Below are 14,771 nucleotides of genomic sequence, written 5' to 3'. Positions count from 1 at the left end.
TTTGGATGTAGACCTATCCTTTATAGGCTGGCTGTGCATTTTTAAAATACAGATTAGACCTGTCAAAATACTCCTTGTTGATGAGCCTAAACCATACTTTTAAATAATAATACATTACACATAAGTAGTCCTTAATACAAATAAGGCTGGGTGGATGGTAATTACAAGTAGTACATGTACACTTTCAATGTTACACATATCCTTACAGTGAAAAGGCTCCAAAAGCTATTTTCACTTTAGCAGGGTTAGCTGTTCCATAGGAAACCATGTCATGCAATCCTAACAAGTAAGATGTATATCAGGAATGAGACTAGCTAGAAAAATAGTTAAATAAGTATTTTTTTATTAGTTAGGAAAATTCAATTCAATGGTGAAGTAAGATTTAAACTAAATATTTTGGAAAATGTACTTTTAGAAATTCACCTTTTACCTGCCTGAGGTTGTATGATGCTAATTTGCATTTCGATCTCCCACTTCTACCAACCAGTAATTAGTATATGAAGAAGAGTGAATTGGTATAAAGTACCCCCAGGAGCAAACAATCTGAATGGGAAAAGCTGACCTTATTGAAACTGAGGGTGGGGGTGTGATGATCCTTTTTGTCATGAAGGAGATAAATTCCGCTTGAATGTCACTGCTTGACAGGTTGGTTAGGGTTTGTCATATAACACTGGGGGTGCACTAGAGGGCAGCCCAGATAGCTGACACGTGGGTATGGCCCTTCCTTTATCCCACCCACAGATAGGCTCCAATCATAGAGACTTCGAAATTACTGTGTCAAAGCCTGTTTGGCAGACCTGCTGGGTTTACCTGTAATACTTGGGGTGCACCTTAAAGGAGGGAAACATGATGCCACAACACATCTTGTGCATGCACTGTTTGGTTGCTGAAAACTCAGATTTTGTTTTTCCAGATGTTTGTTTCCGGGGTCGTTATGGGTACAGAACCTGTCTCAAACTAGATTTAAGTGTTAGATGGGATGACCACTATAGTATACTACCCACACACATCCCAGCCCGCAAAGCCCAATTTTAGTTTGGTCATCTTTGAAATGTCCAAAGTAGGTATGGTTAGACCTGGGAACCTTTACTTCACTGAATGGGGTAAATCATTCCCACCTACTAGCCCGTGCCAGACATAAATATGGTGTTTCCAGGCACCCACTTCAAAACACTTCTGGACCTGTGAACAATGAGAAGAGAACTGAATTTGCTGTCTGAGACCTGGGAAGAGCCCTGAACGGATTGGACCTGTTATCCTCTTGTACCTAGGATTAGTAAGTAGACTTCAAGTGTTATAAGGCTGACCTCCTTTTCAATAAACAGGGAGCCAACAAGCTTAATGAAGTCTTTCCTGCAACTTCCCAGCTCACCAGTGACAATGGGTGCGTGGCCTGGCCTCTGCAGTTGGCTTTTGCCTGACAGCCTGTGAGTCTCTATGTGCCTCCCTTGAGGTCCCCTTGGGGCTTTAGAAGAGTACTCCTGTATCCCTGTCGCAAAGTGGGACTTAAATCCACACTTTAACATAACATTGGGGCTGTGGGGGCAGTCCTAAGGCCTGTGTGGCTACCGAGCCAGCACCCATAGTAGGTGCCGGCAGGAGGCAGTCATTATTTTACAGTTGGTGCCTCTGTGCCTATCTAGGGCATCCTTACCTTTTTGAAATTCTGGGGGCATCTGAAAAAGCCTCATGGCCCCAGCACCCATTCTACGTATAGCGGGAGCAATCTGTCTCACTTTGTAACTATAACTCACACCTCAAAGTAGCTATAACTTTCAACCTCAACATGCACTGCCTCTACCCTTGCAAAATTACATTACTCATGACATGCTCAATGACTGCATTGATAACATTCCTAATTACACCTAAAATTACATCATTGATAATAACACTATGCGTTGTGGAGACACGAATTATAGTTACTTGAGATAACTAAAAGTAATCAAAGTCTCTGCATCACCCACAAAGCCATTTATGGCTCGGCCCTGAATTTCATCAAGGATAAACTGGCACATTATGTTCCCAGTAGGAGGCTGCGGTTCTCAGAAGCCGGTCTTCTGGTATGTCCGCGTTTTAAGCGCTCTACGCTGGGAGGAAGAGCTTTTTCAACCATGCTGCCACCCTTATGGAACAGTCTCCCTAAAAGCCTGCGTAAAGAGACCAATTTGCTCACTTTCAGGAAGAGATTAAAAACCATTCTCTTCCTGGAAGCTTGGAGCCCCATATAAAGCATGCCCAACACGTTGCACCCTTCTCTGGACCCTCTTGGACAGCGCTTAGAGACCTCTTGGGTGATAATGCGCTTATCATCATCGAATTTAACAAGTATATGTGCTACTGTGCTTAATTCGATTTATTTACACATAGTCGTCTTGACAATGCGTGGTGGGCCTATTTCTATGCCCATGGTTAATGTAGTTCGGGAAGGAATGTAGGACTCATAGTGGTCCTTCTTCTTTTTCAGTTTGGGAATAGCCGCACTCGAATTAAATAATTAAATAACTATATGCGCTTCTGCGCGGTTATTTGATCTATTGTTAAATAGTCGTCCTGATAGTGCGAGGCGGGCTTATCTCTATGTCTATGCCTTATGTAGTTTTGAAACGAATGTGGGACTCCAAATGGTTCTTCCTTTTCTTCAATGAAGTGCTTCCGGGGATTGTGTCATAGCTAACACCACACCCCTCTTTTAAAAAGAAATTGGCGCGCATTTAGGTATTTAAACCAAACAGCTTGCAAGCAATGGGTTTGCAGCCTGAGACGAGCGGTGGCACTCGCGGGTCGATAGTGGCTCCAGGAAACACGGTATGTTATTGCCTGGTGGGAAGTAGGGATATTAGCTCCGGGTAGCGAAAATGGGTCATTAAATGTAGCCCCGTATCTTTCCCTACAGAAGCTCTTAAGAGGACATATCTTTACCCGACAAAGAGCTAGGATCACGCCGGTGTTCAGTGACGACTTCGCGCTGTCTAGCAAAAACAAACATGTAAGTGGTCTCTGGAATCAGGGTGGCCATGGGCTAATGCGTGTACTCTTTATATATAAAAATACTTTTTCTAAATAGGTTCAATTTTCGTCTTTCAGCGATAAAACCTGTTGGGAGCCTATTGAATTGGACACTCTAGCTGAGATAGATTCCAGTTATATACCGCGAGTTTTCGGGATTTTAATACGTTGAATGTAAGTACGCGCAATGGAGAATAGATGTCAATATGACATTCAAAATATCTAAAAATATCTCAGAATTAACTTACAAAAAGTGTCTCGTGTTATTCCACAGAGATTATCCGCCGAACCATTATCTGTTTTATATTTGAAGACAAGCTCGGTTCTTGGATTCTAATGTAAGTTCAGTTTGCGTAATGAATCTTAGGTAATGACGCTAAGGGGCTGCGCTATTAGGTGTATAAAAAGTTAGACAATTAGACGAAATTATCCACATTGCGGTGTCCTTTCTTCTTTTTCTTCCCCTATGCAGTTGCGGAGGTATACCTCTCTGCTGCCCCACTGAGAGCGGGCTCACCATCAGTGCCAATAGTAATTGTTCGCCTCACGTGGGTGACGTGCCTTATATATAAGGTGGGTGTACAGGTATTCCTGATAGCCAGTAGGGGATACAGGGGGATTGCCCTGGGTCTATTACCAGTATAGATGATGTGGTTATTATACCATTGGGTAACCTTCAGGATGAACCATGCTGAATGATGATAAATGGAGATTGAAATGTTACATTTAGATCGCATTCATCCCATGTTTATGAGTTACTGGAGTAACATCTATAAATATTATGTTATCACCATCTTTGCTATCAGTATGTGGATATACACATCCAAGTAGAAACAAACTGTGGTTGTAATAATTCTTTATGTGTAAAAAACTGATCTATGTGACAATTTATGTTGAAAAGTTACTGTTAGGCTATGTTATTTTGAGCAATAGCTGGGTTTATTTCAGTGATACCGTGGTTTGATTAATGTACAGGATAGTTTTAATGATGTCATGGTTCAAGTACTAAGACATATTTTATGTGATTGCAGATTGCTTGGGAATACAGAGACTATATTTCCTGATGAAGACGGCGATAGGCTAAAAGTCCGTCGAAACGCTTTGAATTGAAAGGAATAATACTGTCAAACATTTTTGATTTAGGTTTTTTGTATATTTCCTGTTGTTAGGTGTATGAATTTGATTAGGAATATTTATGGTTTGATTCACCCTTTGTTATATTCTCTGTGTTCCCAAATTTATTGTGTTTTTTATGTAATTTTTATCTAGTTTTGATCTAATTTTAAGTATGAATAAACTGTGCTTATTTTGAAATCACTGTTATCTCATGTTTTTAAACTTTATGCATTGCTCTTAGTTTCTTAGTCCCCAGAGTAACAATTGTGTTCGTGTTCAAAATGTATGTTGTTCTTCTATGTTACTGAGAAACTGTTGTTCGTCAAATTGATCTACCTAAAGGGAATTTTTCTTGACATAAAGTGATAATGCGCTATATAAATACACAATAACAATAACATTCTGTGGTTTGGTTAGTTTAAAACAGTAAATCTGAAACATTCTATTTGGAATAACTGTGGTGCCGGTTGACTAACTTCTCCAAGAAGATGGGGCGCTCTGCCACGCTCCAATCCTGAAAGTTTCGGGGTGATTCGTCAAGCGGGTGCCGAGAAAAAACGGGGGTCCCAAAACGTGTTTTCCCCATGCGATTTTCCATAGGGACCTTTAAGCGCGGCTACAGCCTGAACTGCTGATCGGAATTACACCAAATTTGGCAAAAAGGTTGAGTTTGGTTCACAGATCACGCCTTTTGTTAAATTATGTAAATCCATGAAGTAACAAATGGGGGTGGGGTCGCACACGACTCACACACCGGCGGTGTCGCCCCTAAGGACCCTGGTCAATGTAGTAAAGTGTTTGCGATGCATCATCTTCTGATCTTCTGCTATCTTCGCTGTCTTCGCCATCCCTGGACACGTGTTTCGGGGTATCACCCCTCGTCAGCAGGGATAGGCCGTGTACTGGGGTTGCCGATGGCTGCCAATATCTGCCAGGTATAGTACCACTCAGGCGCGTAGGTGCGGGATCCCAGGCTCTTCAGCCCACTGCTCACGGGAGCTTTAGAGTTACAAATGGGGGCGGGGTCGCACACTACTCACACACCGGCGGTGTCGCCCCTAAGGACTCTGGTCAATGTAGTAAAGTGTTCGCGATGCATCATCTTTCGATCTTCTGCTATCTACGCTGTCTTCGCCATCTCTGGACACGTGTTTCGGGGTATCACCCCTCGTCAGCAGGGATAGGCCGTGTACTGGGGTTGCCGATGGCTGCCAATATCTGCCAGGTATAGTACCACTCAGGCGCGTAGGTTCGGGATCCCAGGCTCGTCAGCCCACTGCTCACAGGAGCTTTAAAGTTACAAATGGGGGTGGGGTCGCACACTACTCACACACCGGCGGTGTCGTCCCTAAGGACTCTGGTCAATGTAGTAAAGTGTTCGCGATGCATCATCTTTCGATCTTCTGCTATCTTCGCTGTCTTCGCCATCCCTGGACACGTGTTTCGGGGTATCACCCCTCATCAGCAGGGATAGGCCGTGTACTCGGGTTGCCGATGGCTGCCAAAATCTGCCAGGTATAGTACCTCTCAGGCGCGTAAATCCATGAAGTAGTTCCTGAGAAAATCAATAGTAAAATCATAGCTATATCTATAGGTGTGTAGGGTGCGCGTATCCTCCGAGGATCCTTACGAGCAGGAGCTGCATGCTAAATTGGCTGTCAACTGTCTGTCAACACTCCAAACCAGGAAGTGTTGGCAGCCGTCTCGTGTCTCGGTCGAACCGAGGCACAAGAAAACTGAAAAACAAGTGGGCAAAAGACGCAAAGGGGGCAGGGTAGAAACACCCTGGCCCCCTAGGCCTTCTCAGGGGGTCCCACAATGACCCCCAAGGCCCAAAAATGTTTTTTAATTTATTTTTAATCGTGAGATACGCGTAGGATACCCAGGTACCGCCCCCCTGTGGCTTTAACAATACGTATGCGCAGGGCTCAGGCCCCCCCTGCAGCCACAGGGACCGCCACCCACCGGGGCTTCTTTTTTTTATAATAATGGGGGGCCCAGAGGGACCCCCAGCCACTGGGACGGCCACCCCAGGGGCTTAAACATGTATGCGGGGGGCTCACGGCCCCCCAGCTGCCCCATGTAACACTACCCTCCAGGGCTTCTTTTTTTTTTTTTAAAAACCTGTGTGGGGTGGCTCAAGCCCCCCACACACCCCAGGGACCGCCATCTCCCCGGGGCACTACATTTTCAAATTGGGGGTCCGTGATGGACCCCACAGCCCCAGGGACAACCATCTCCTGGGGCTTTTAAATGTTGGAAGGGGGCCACGTGGCCCCCCTCCTGGAGCTTTGTGGTGGCCCTGGGGACCACCCACCCCATGGCCGGCTCCTGCAGTGTCCCGGGGTGCTTACCCCTGGGATACTGCAGTTTGCTATGGTAGGGCGGGAGCCTCGTAGCTCCCACCCTACCATAGAAAACTTCCTTGGTTTTTGGAAGACCAAAAACCAAAGACGATTGCTTTTCTACATGGGAGCAGCGTGTTAGCTGCTCCCCATGTAGAAAAGCAATGCCGGATCCCGTAGGACGCAGGGAGCCGGCAGGGACCATGGGGGGTTTGGGGACCCCCCACGGTCCCCAACGGAGTGGGCCAGCCCCGGGGGATGGGGTCCCTGGGGCTAGAAGAGGCCTGAGAGGAGGGCTACGCGGGCCCCCTAAAAAAATTTTTTAAAAAATTGCCCGTCCCCGGGGGATTGGGTCCCCAGGGCCAAAAGTGGCGACAGGAGGCAGGGCAAGGCAGCCCCCCTCCTAATAAAAAAATATTTTAAAAATGGCCCATTCCCACTTCAATTAATATCACACAGGGCACACGGCAGGGGTGTCCACTCTCCCCCCTGCTCTTTGCTATTGCCATAGAGCCGCTTGCTTGTCGTCTCCGGCAGCTGCATTCGACAGGTGCATTCCGATGTTTTCAGCGTCAGATTGCAATTTCATTGTACGCTGACGATATGACGCTATTTGTCAAAGATCCTGTACATAACCTAAACCCATTGCTGCGTGAATTTGTTGTATTCGGCAGAATGTCGGGGGTCCAAATAAACTGGACTAAATCACAATTTTTTCCTCTTACTGATGCTGTCTTGGAATATCCATTAGATTTTCCCTTGGAATGGTGTCACTCAGACCGCAGATATTTGGGCATACAAGTCTCTCGAGATAGAGAGAAGACGCTTAGACTGAACTATGGGGTAGCTATAACCAAACTGACCGCTTCAGTAGACCGATGGATTTCCCTCCCTTTATCTATGGCGGGAAGAGCCTCGTTCATTAAAATGGTGGTACTCCCCCGCTTTTTATACCTTTTTTTAAAAGTCCCCTATTACCCGGGAGCGTTTTTTTTTCAAGACACTTAGAACCGAATTGATACGACTGTTTTGGGGGGGTAAACAACCGAGGATTCGATGGTCGGTACTGACACAGCCCTATGACAAGGGGGGCTTCGACTTGCCTGACTTCGAAGTGAATTATCTGAGCGCCCAGGCGCATTACGCCTATCACTGGATGAAACCCAAGCCTTATGTGCCCCAATTGGCGGTGGAGGATTGGGTGGCACATCCTCTACCCTTAAGTGGCCTTATACACGGGCCGGCTGCGGCTATCGAGACCCCGTTTACTACTGTCACATGCAGGATAGATGCTTGGCGCCGCATAGCAAAAATGTTAGGATGTTTTTTACTATACTCGGCGCGGATGCCCCTGACTTACCATCCCAAGCTGGGATTACTGCAGGAGACTGGTTTCCGATTGCTGTGCCAAAGACTTAGGAAGAGCACATGGGGTGACCTTTTTGCGGAGGGGCAATTCATGATTAGAGAATTGTTTTTTAAGGATTACCAACCTACGCCACTAGAAATTTTTTATTATATACGACTGCGCCAAGGGCTGAAAGAGATTTTACCGGATTACCCCCAGGAACCTGACAATATGACCCCTCTGCATTTTTTGCTAAACTCGCAGGATGGTGCACATTTAGTGTCCAGCATAGCTAGCCACATCAGGACGCAACGCACAGGTTTGGAAGGGTCTGCCCGAACACACTGGGGGGAAGACTTGGCCCTAGACATTTCTGACGAACAATGGGTGTACTGTAGTAGCATTACGGCCAAAATCTCTGCTAGTTGTCGGCTCAAGATAATTCATTATAGATTTCTGCAGCGACTGTACTATACGCCGGCTAAGAAATTTAGATTTCACCTGTCTGATCATGATCGTTGTGAGCGTTGTCATGCAGAAGGGGCCGGATTTCTCCATTTGGCCTGGGAGTGCCCGACTGTTGGGAGTTATTGGACACAGGTACACAAAGCCATGGAGGCCATGGTGGGAGAGTCCCTGGATGCGAACCCCCTGTTAATGTTGCTGGGATACACGCTGCCAGTGCCTAAATCGTACAGGAAATTCATCGATATCACTCTATTGCTGGCAAAGAGAAGAGTGGCATGCCGGTGGGGTCGGGGGAGAGCCCCTAAATTTAAGGATTGGCTCAATGATGTTATTTATTGTCAAGAACAGTTTGCTACTTTTTCCGAAACACAACCAATGGCCAGTAGACCCAAGGACATTTGGGGGCCTCTGACCAACTACTTAATCTCTCACAGTGCGACTGATGACGCTGCAACACAGGTTTAGATACTCTGTACGGGGTGTAGAGGCTGTTATGCTTGATAAACCACCTGCTAGAGTTCGATCCTTGATGTATTTGGGATCCTCTTGATGACCGATATTGGTATGTGTATCTGAATGTTTCCTTCCTTGTAATATATGGCTTAATGTCTAATTGTGGGTTTACATCTGTGTGGAATGTGATGCCCCTACATTTACACCTGCTTCTCCTAATAGTAATAATGATAGACTTGTACTATTTACTGCTCCAGAATGTTAAACTACTACAAGTGATGCTTGCTTGTTTGTTATCTAATGATGTGCCTCACGTTTTTCTCCTACTTCGCTTTGGATGGACATTATGTGCTCCCCTTTTATGATGATCTTTGGTACTGAAAAAAACAACTAAAAAATTTATAAAAAAAAAATAAAATGGCCCATTCCCCGGGGGATGAAGTCCCCAGGGCAGACTATGGCCCAATTTTATTTTATTTGTATTAAAAATTGGGGGCAGGCCCTGGGGGATAGGGTCCCCAGGGCCCAAAAATTTTCAAAAGTAGGTGGGCTACACAGCCCCCCTTCTTAAAAAATAAAAATAAAAAAAGACGGGTATTGCGCCGGAGACCATGCCCCCTCCTGTAGAACCGGCTTTTTGGAAACCCCTCCCCCACTAGGAGAGTCAAAGCCGGCGGTGCAGGGGACACCTAGAATCTACGGGTTCTTCTTGCTTAAATCATACATTACCAAAGAGACCAGGACAACCAGCCATGGAGGGAAGTAAGTTATTTATTAGATCGAGCTAAGGACAGGGTCCCAGAATGGTACAAATACAATGCTACGGAGACTGCTGCTTTACTCCGCAGCCTACACATATTTATAGCGCTAGCCACGCCCATTTGCCCAGTACAAGTTCCTTATTCAGATAAGTTCCTTATCTGACAAGTTCTTTGTCAGTCTTGTGTGGTGCAATCGTGGCCAGGGGACATCTGTCTCTGATTGCACAATGTATGCAGCCCCGTGCTTCCTTGTCCAACTGGTGTGGTCAAGGGGTACAGCCTCGTGCTTCCTCTATCAGTTAGTGTGGTCACAGTGCACAGCCTCGTGCTTCCTCTATCAGTTGGTGTGGTCATAGGGCACAGCCTTGTTCTTCCACTATCAGTTGGTGTGGTCACAGAACAGCTGGTCGTGACAGGTTGAGTTACCAACAATAGACAGGATGTGGCTGAGTCTCTGGCACAACTGGGGGGGTGAGGCACACAGGCAGCTTCTCGGAATCGGCTCGACCACAAGGAGCAGGGAGGGTTGGGCAAGTTTTGACAGGGACGTGGAAAGCAATTCTTCACCAGGTTGCCGAGAGCATGGCAACACAAAATGGAGTCATGTGGGTCATTTCAAAATGCAGTTCAACAGTCCCTCATTTTGCCATGCAGAGGCAACAATCAATCGTCGTCTAGATCAATGTCCATCAATTCCTGGACCTCTCTCTCGATCTGCAATGCACTGTACTCCAAGACATCTTCATTACCTAAATTAATTAACTTGGAGTTTAATTAATATATATATATACCACCATAATTAGGTCTCTCAACCTACACACATATAACTTGAATAGGGACAAAACCAGATCATCTTTTACTAATCAGAATGGGAAGCAATCCATGGGCCTTACTGCTACTATCATTACTCCATCTGTGTCAGGCCTTGTGTGGTATCAAACGGGCCATAGATATTATCAATGCTTTCAGGTGAAATGGTGATACTCTTTGTCTGAGTACGGGCTTGATACTGTTCTACTAAACAGAATACTACTCTTAAATGATGCCAGCAAACAGTAAGAACATTCACACAAATTTACTGCTGTTGGACCATTTTTGATGCTAGAGGCGGAGCCACTTCCTCTTCCATAGCACTATAGTCAAATGGGAAAATATCTAACATTCGCTTCATATCATTGCACTGGAATTGCTTGTGCAACTATGCCCAAAGTTCGTTCTAAGCCTCTTTGGTAGGCTTCTATCGTCCATCAAATCTGCTTCCATTTTCTTCTTCCGCGTTGGGCCTCTTGATCCAGGCCTTTCCATGAAAATAGTGCGTCTTAGTATCTGTTGGAGTGCCCTCCTGGCAAACACTCACAGCTCACTCGAAAGTCTCAATGTCTCAAAGCAGTGCACCAATATCTCTCCTCTGCGGCAGGCACTACAGATACCATGCTCTTCGGTGGTCGTGGGCGCAAATCATATCGTGCAGACCCAAGTACTGTTAATCAGGAAAGAGCAACAGGCTTTCACGTTCAGCAACACTCTCAGGCTCCAACACTTGTTATTCAGTGTCAGAGGACGCTCGGGCTGCTCTTCCATTCTAATTTTCCTTTCAACATAGGTATTACAAATGTAGTGCCTTTTGTCAATCTTGGATCCTGCGGTGCACCACCCTTCTGTCGGAGCAAAGGAAAGGAGGGGGTGTGGTCAAAACTTAGGCCAAGGGGGTCAAATAACCGTGCGCTGTCAGAGGTTACCAGCACATGACAAGTAGAAAACTGAAGCCTCAAACCAGCCCTGCCGTCAACAACAGGGATCCTTCTTTTGTGCTCCTTTGCACTAAAATTCTTGTTAAGTGGCAAACAGGGAACCAGCTCCTCTTTCTTCTCTGATGTCCAACGCCGTCTGATGAAGCAAACACAATACTTTGGAAATGCCATTGATGATACGCTGGCGATCGCTGTCCAGCCTTGCTACTTTCTGGGTGCTGGGACTGTAGGTCCAAGACGTCCGCCCCTCATCTGTAGCTGTCACTGATGGGAGTTAGGACTCATCTTTGTCACCATTCTGCAGGTTATTATACTTCTTCCTTTTACTCTAGAAGATCCCACAGAACCTAGTGATGTAGGAAATGTGACACAGTTGATAGTTTCCTTCAAATTAGCGAAAAAACTATTTATTGTATTTAACAATGGGACTGCAAGCAGATGACCTGCAATCTTCAAGGAAGTGGCCAGACGCCATGGGACAGTCAGACTGGAAAACATCAAAGTGGGCCTAAAAAAAAATCTTGAAAACCAGCCTGGTCATACAGAAGGGATTTATACATAATAAGGGGGTCCCTGGTATATCACTGCAGTCTGGGAGTGTGAACTTGAACAATACATCAACAATAATAAAAGGGCTGACTGGTGAAAGGAATACGGAAAAGGGAAATGGGACTAGGACACAGCTAAAATCCCCAATAACTAGGCACAATGCGACATCGATCAGGGGAGAAGCGGAAAAAGAAAAATCTATAGAAAGAACAAGAAATTACTTGGGTGATAGTCAGGCATGTGACACAGCACCAAGAGTACGGGTGATACACAAAAGACAAAAATAGTACACACATTTTAACTCTACCACCGGCTGCTACACCATATACTGTAATCTCAGCTACTGATCCAGTTCCTTCCCCGGGGAAAATGAAACTTGGTTTCCTTTGAGGAACAAAGCCATACACTACCTAGAAAGCAGAACAGGATTAACTAGTGCAATATCATGAGAAAAGTTTAGGTCACCTTTAGCAAGAGCCACAGATTTATAGTTCCTTCTTAGGGTCGAATCAGGGAGCATGTAATCAAGGGCCGCCCATCCCTTAAGGGAAGGGGCAGTAATGTGACTAACTGCAGGTGACACGCATTTAATCCTGTATAACTTTTTTTATTTGTCTTCAATACCATTATAGCCAAATAGACATGCACTGGTGAAGTGTTGTCTCTCATGTTCACAGCATGAAATATCATATCTGTGGAATTTAGTAACCAGAACAAGTCCAACCAACTGTTGTGTAGCGATGGGCATTGTCATGACCATCCCCTCACAACACAGGGGAGCTTGTAATAGTATCAAAAGTAAAATTTGTCAAAACAACGCAAAAACAAAAAAAACACGCATAAGATAAAAACTCACATGCCAAGCCATCAGGTATACTTGCTGTATAGCAAGCAAAAAAAGCATAAACAAATGACAGTAGCACATGCAAATGAGCGGTGACACACAATACTATGTCATGCACTTTATGCGCAGTGAACCTACAGCCCAGAACCCAATATTTTGGCTTGCTTAATTTGTCAGGTTTAAAATCAAAATTCAATTTCCTTACTTTTCTCACCCTCCTTGTAACAGCAGGTCACCTTAGTGGTGATCGGCTATCAATACAACTTACTGTGTCACTTCTGACACACAGGACCAGATGAACAATTGATGAAAGGACAAAATGCACAAAAATAGAAAAAAACACGAACATTTCTTTTCCAAGGAGTTATGCAAAAAACACATCTTTTTTCAACATACTGCTGACAGCACCCTTCTTTTTGCAATTTGCATTTTGATTAGGTCCCACAGGTACATATGGAACACTCATTCCACCACCTCGTGGAATGGACCATCATTAATGCGTTTGCTGTTGACCTCTGCTTTTCCACTACTTCCCTACACCTACTGTAACATTCTTGGTCCGTTCTAATCTTCTTTTACCATGATTTCCTACCTATAGTCATTCAGGGTGTACATTTCACCTTTTTCCTCTCACAACTATGACTTTTTTTGTTTTTTAAACCAACTCATGTGTCTTGTCAGCCTTAAAACCACCCAGAACAATCCATGAATGATCTGTGGGCAGAAGCAAAAATACACAACACACAAAAAAAAGAAACACTTCTCATTACACATAAAAATATCGACTGTAATTTGTAATCAGGAGATAAAACATAATACACATTAACAGAACACAAAATAGAAAATATACTTAACTGTAACCATCTTGTCAAGTTTGCAATGACTAAACATGTAAGCATGTTAAGCCATCTTAATTCTGACTTTCTAAAAGCGAAACTTTTTCACAGACACTCTGTGTTTCCCTTGCGCCACAATTTTTCCTGTGTAAAATAAATCTGAATTTGCTAATCATTTTTACCTGGGCATGTAGCCCACACAATTCTAAGAAAGAGCTTAATCTAAGACTAATGCAACATTTTATTTTCTGTTAAATGAAGGCAAGGGGAACATCACTTACAACGAATTTTTTACAACGCACTACCATTACATCGCAACCATTACAACGCAAACCATTACAACGCAATGCGCTGGGGGGCGCTCTAGGATAGGGAATGTATTTAATATACTATCCAACACCTTCCCTGCTATCCACGGGGACTGGAGTTGGAATAGTAAATTAAATAATTCACTATCCAGCGCCTAAAAGCATTATGCGTTGTAATGGTACGCGATGTAAAAACCGCGTTGTAAAGGCATGCGATGTAAAAGCATGCGTTGTAGTGACACCAATCCGAAGGCAACCATGATCCCACATTTGTCTAAAACCTACTGGAGTGTCAGTGTTGCCATCTATGCCAACAACGCGATCTCTCCAGACAGGCTGTACCTCCCTCATTTAAAAACCCTTATTTAACAGAACTCCAGATAAAGAGTCTCTGTAGGCTACTAGCGTGATCAGATCGCATAATAGTGCTGGGTCCTGTATGTCCACTTTTTCAACTTTATGGCGAAGGTCAGACAAACCTGGGGGTGGATCTAATTCTACAAAATCCTCCTACATTTGGATCAGTATGCCACACATTTCACAAAAAATATCAATCTGTTGGATGCGTGTCCACTGATCCATCGTCATCCATATATCCTGAGCGATGTACATCGTGTTATTTTCCATCCACCTACGAGCCTTTTGACTCATAGATAGTTGTTCCTGTGTATTCCCTATCAGTCTGCGCAAAGTGCGTCATCTGGGAGTGGGTGGCCTAGGCGGAGTTACATAAGGGATATAATCACGACCACTGACCAAGCATTCGCTAGTAGCCCTGCACTGGGGGAAGGTGTCAGACGACTGTCAACAAGGAATGTGTTAGTTGCAACGGTAGTTGAAGGCATATTCAATTGGGCAGGCACGGTACCAGTGGAAGGTGCAACAAGGGGAAGGGAAGGGTGTACTTGGATTGGTACAGTGGCCTGAATAGTCGGGCGTTGGTAACAAGTGGCTGAGGAATCGGACAAAGCAGGGCATGGGCAGGG

Source organism: Lissotriton helveticus, chromosome 2_2 (genome assembly GCF_964261635.1).
Source record: "Lissotriton helveticus chromosome 2_2, aLisHel1.1, whole genome shotgun sequence".
Classification (NCBI taxonomy): Eukaryota; Metazoa; Chordata; class Amphibia; order Caudata; family Salamandridae; genus Lissotriton; species Lissotriton helveticus.
Note: the sequence above shows the minus strand (reverse complement) of the source record.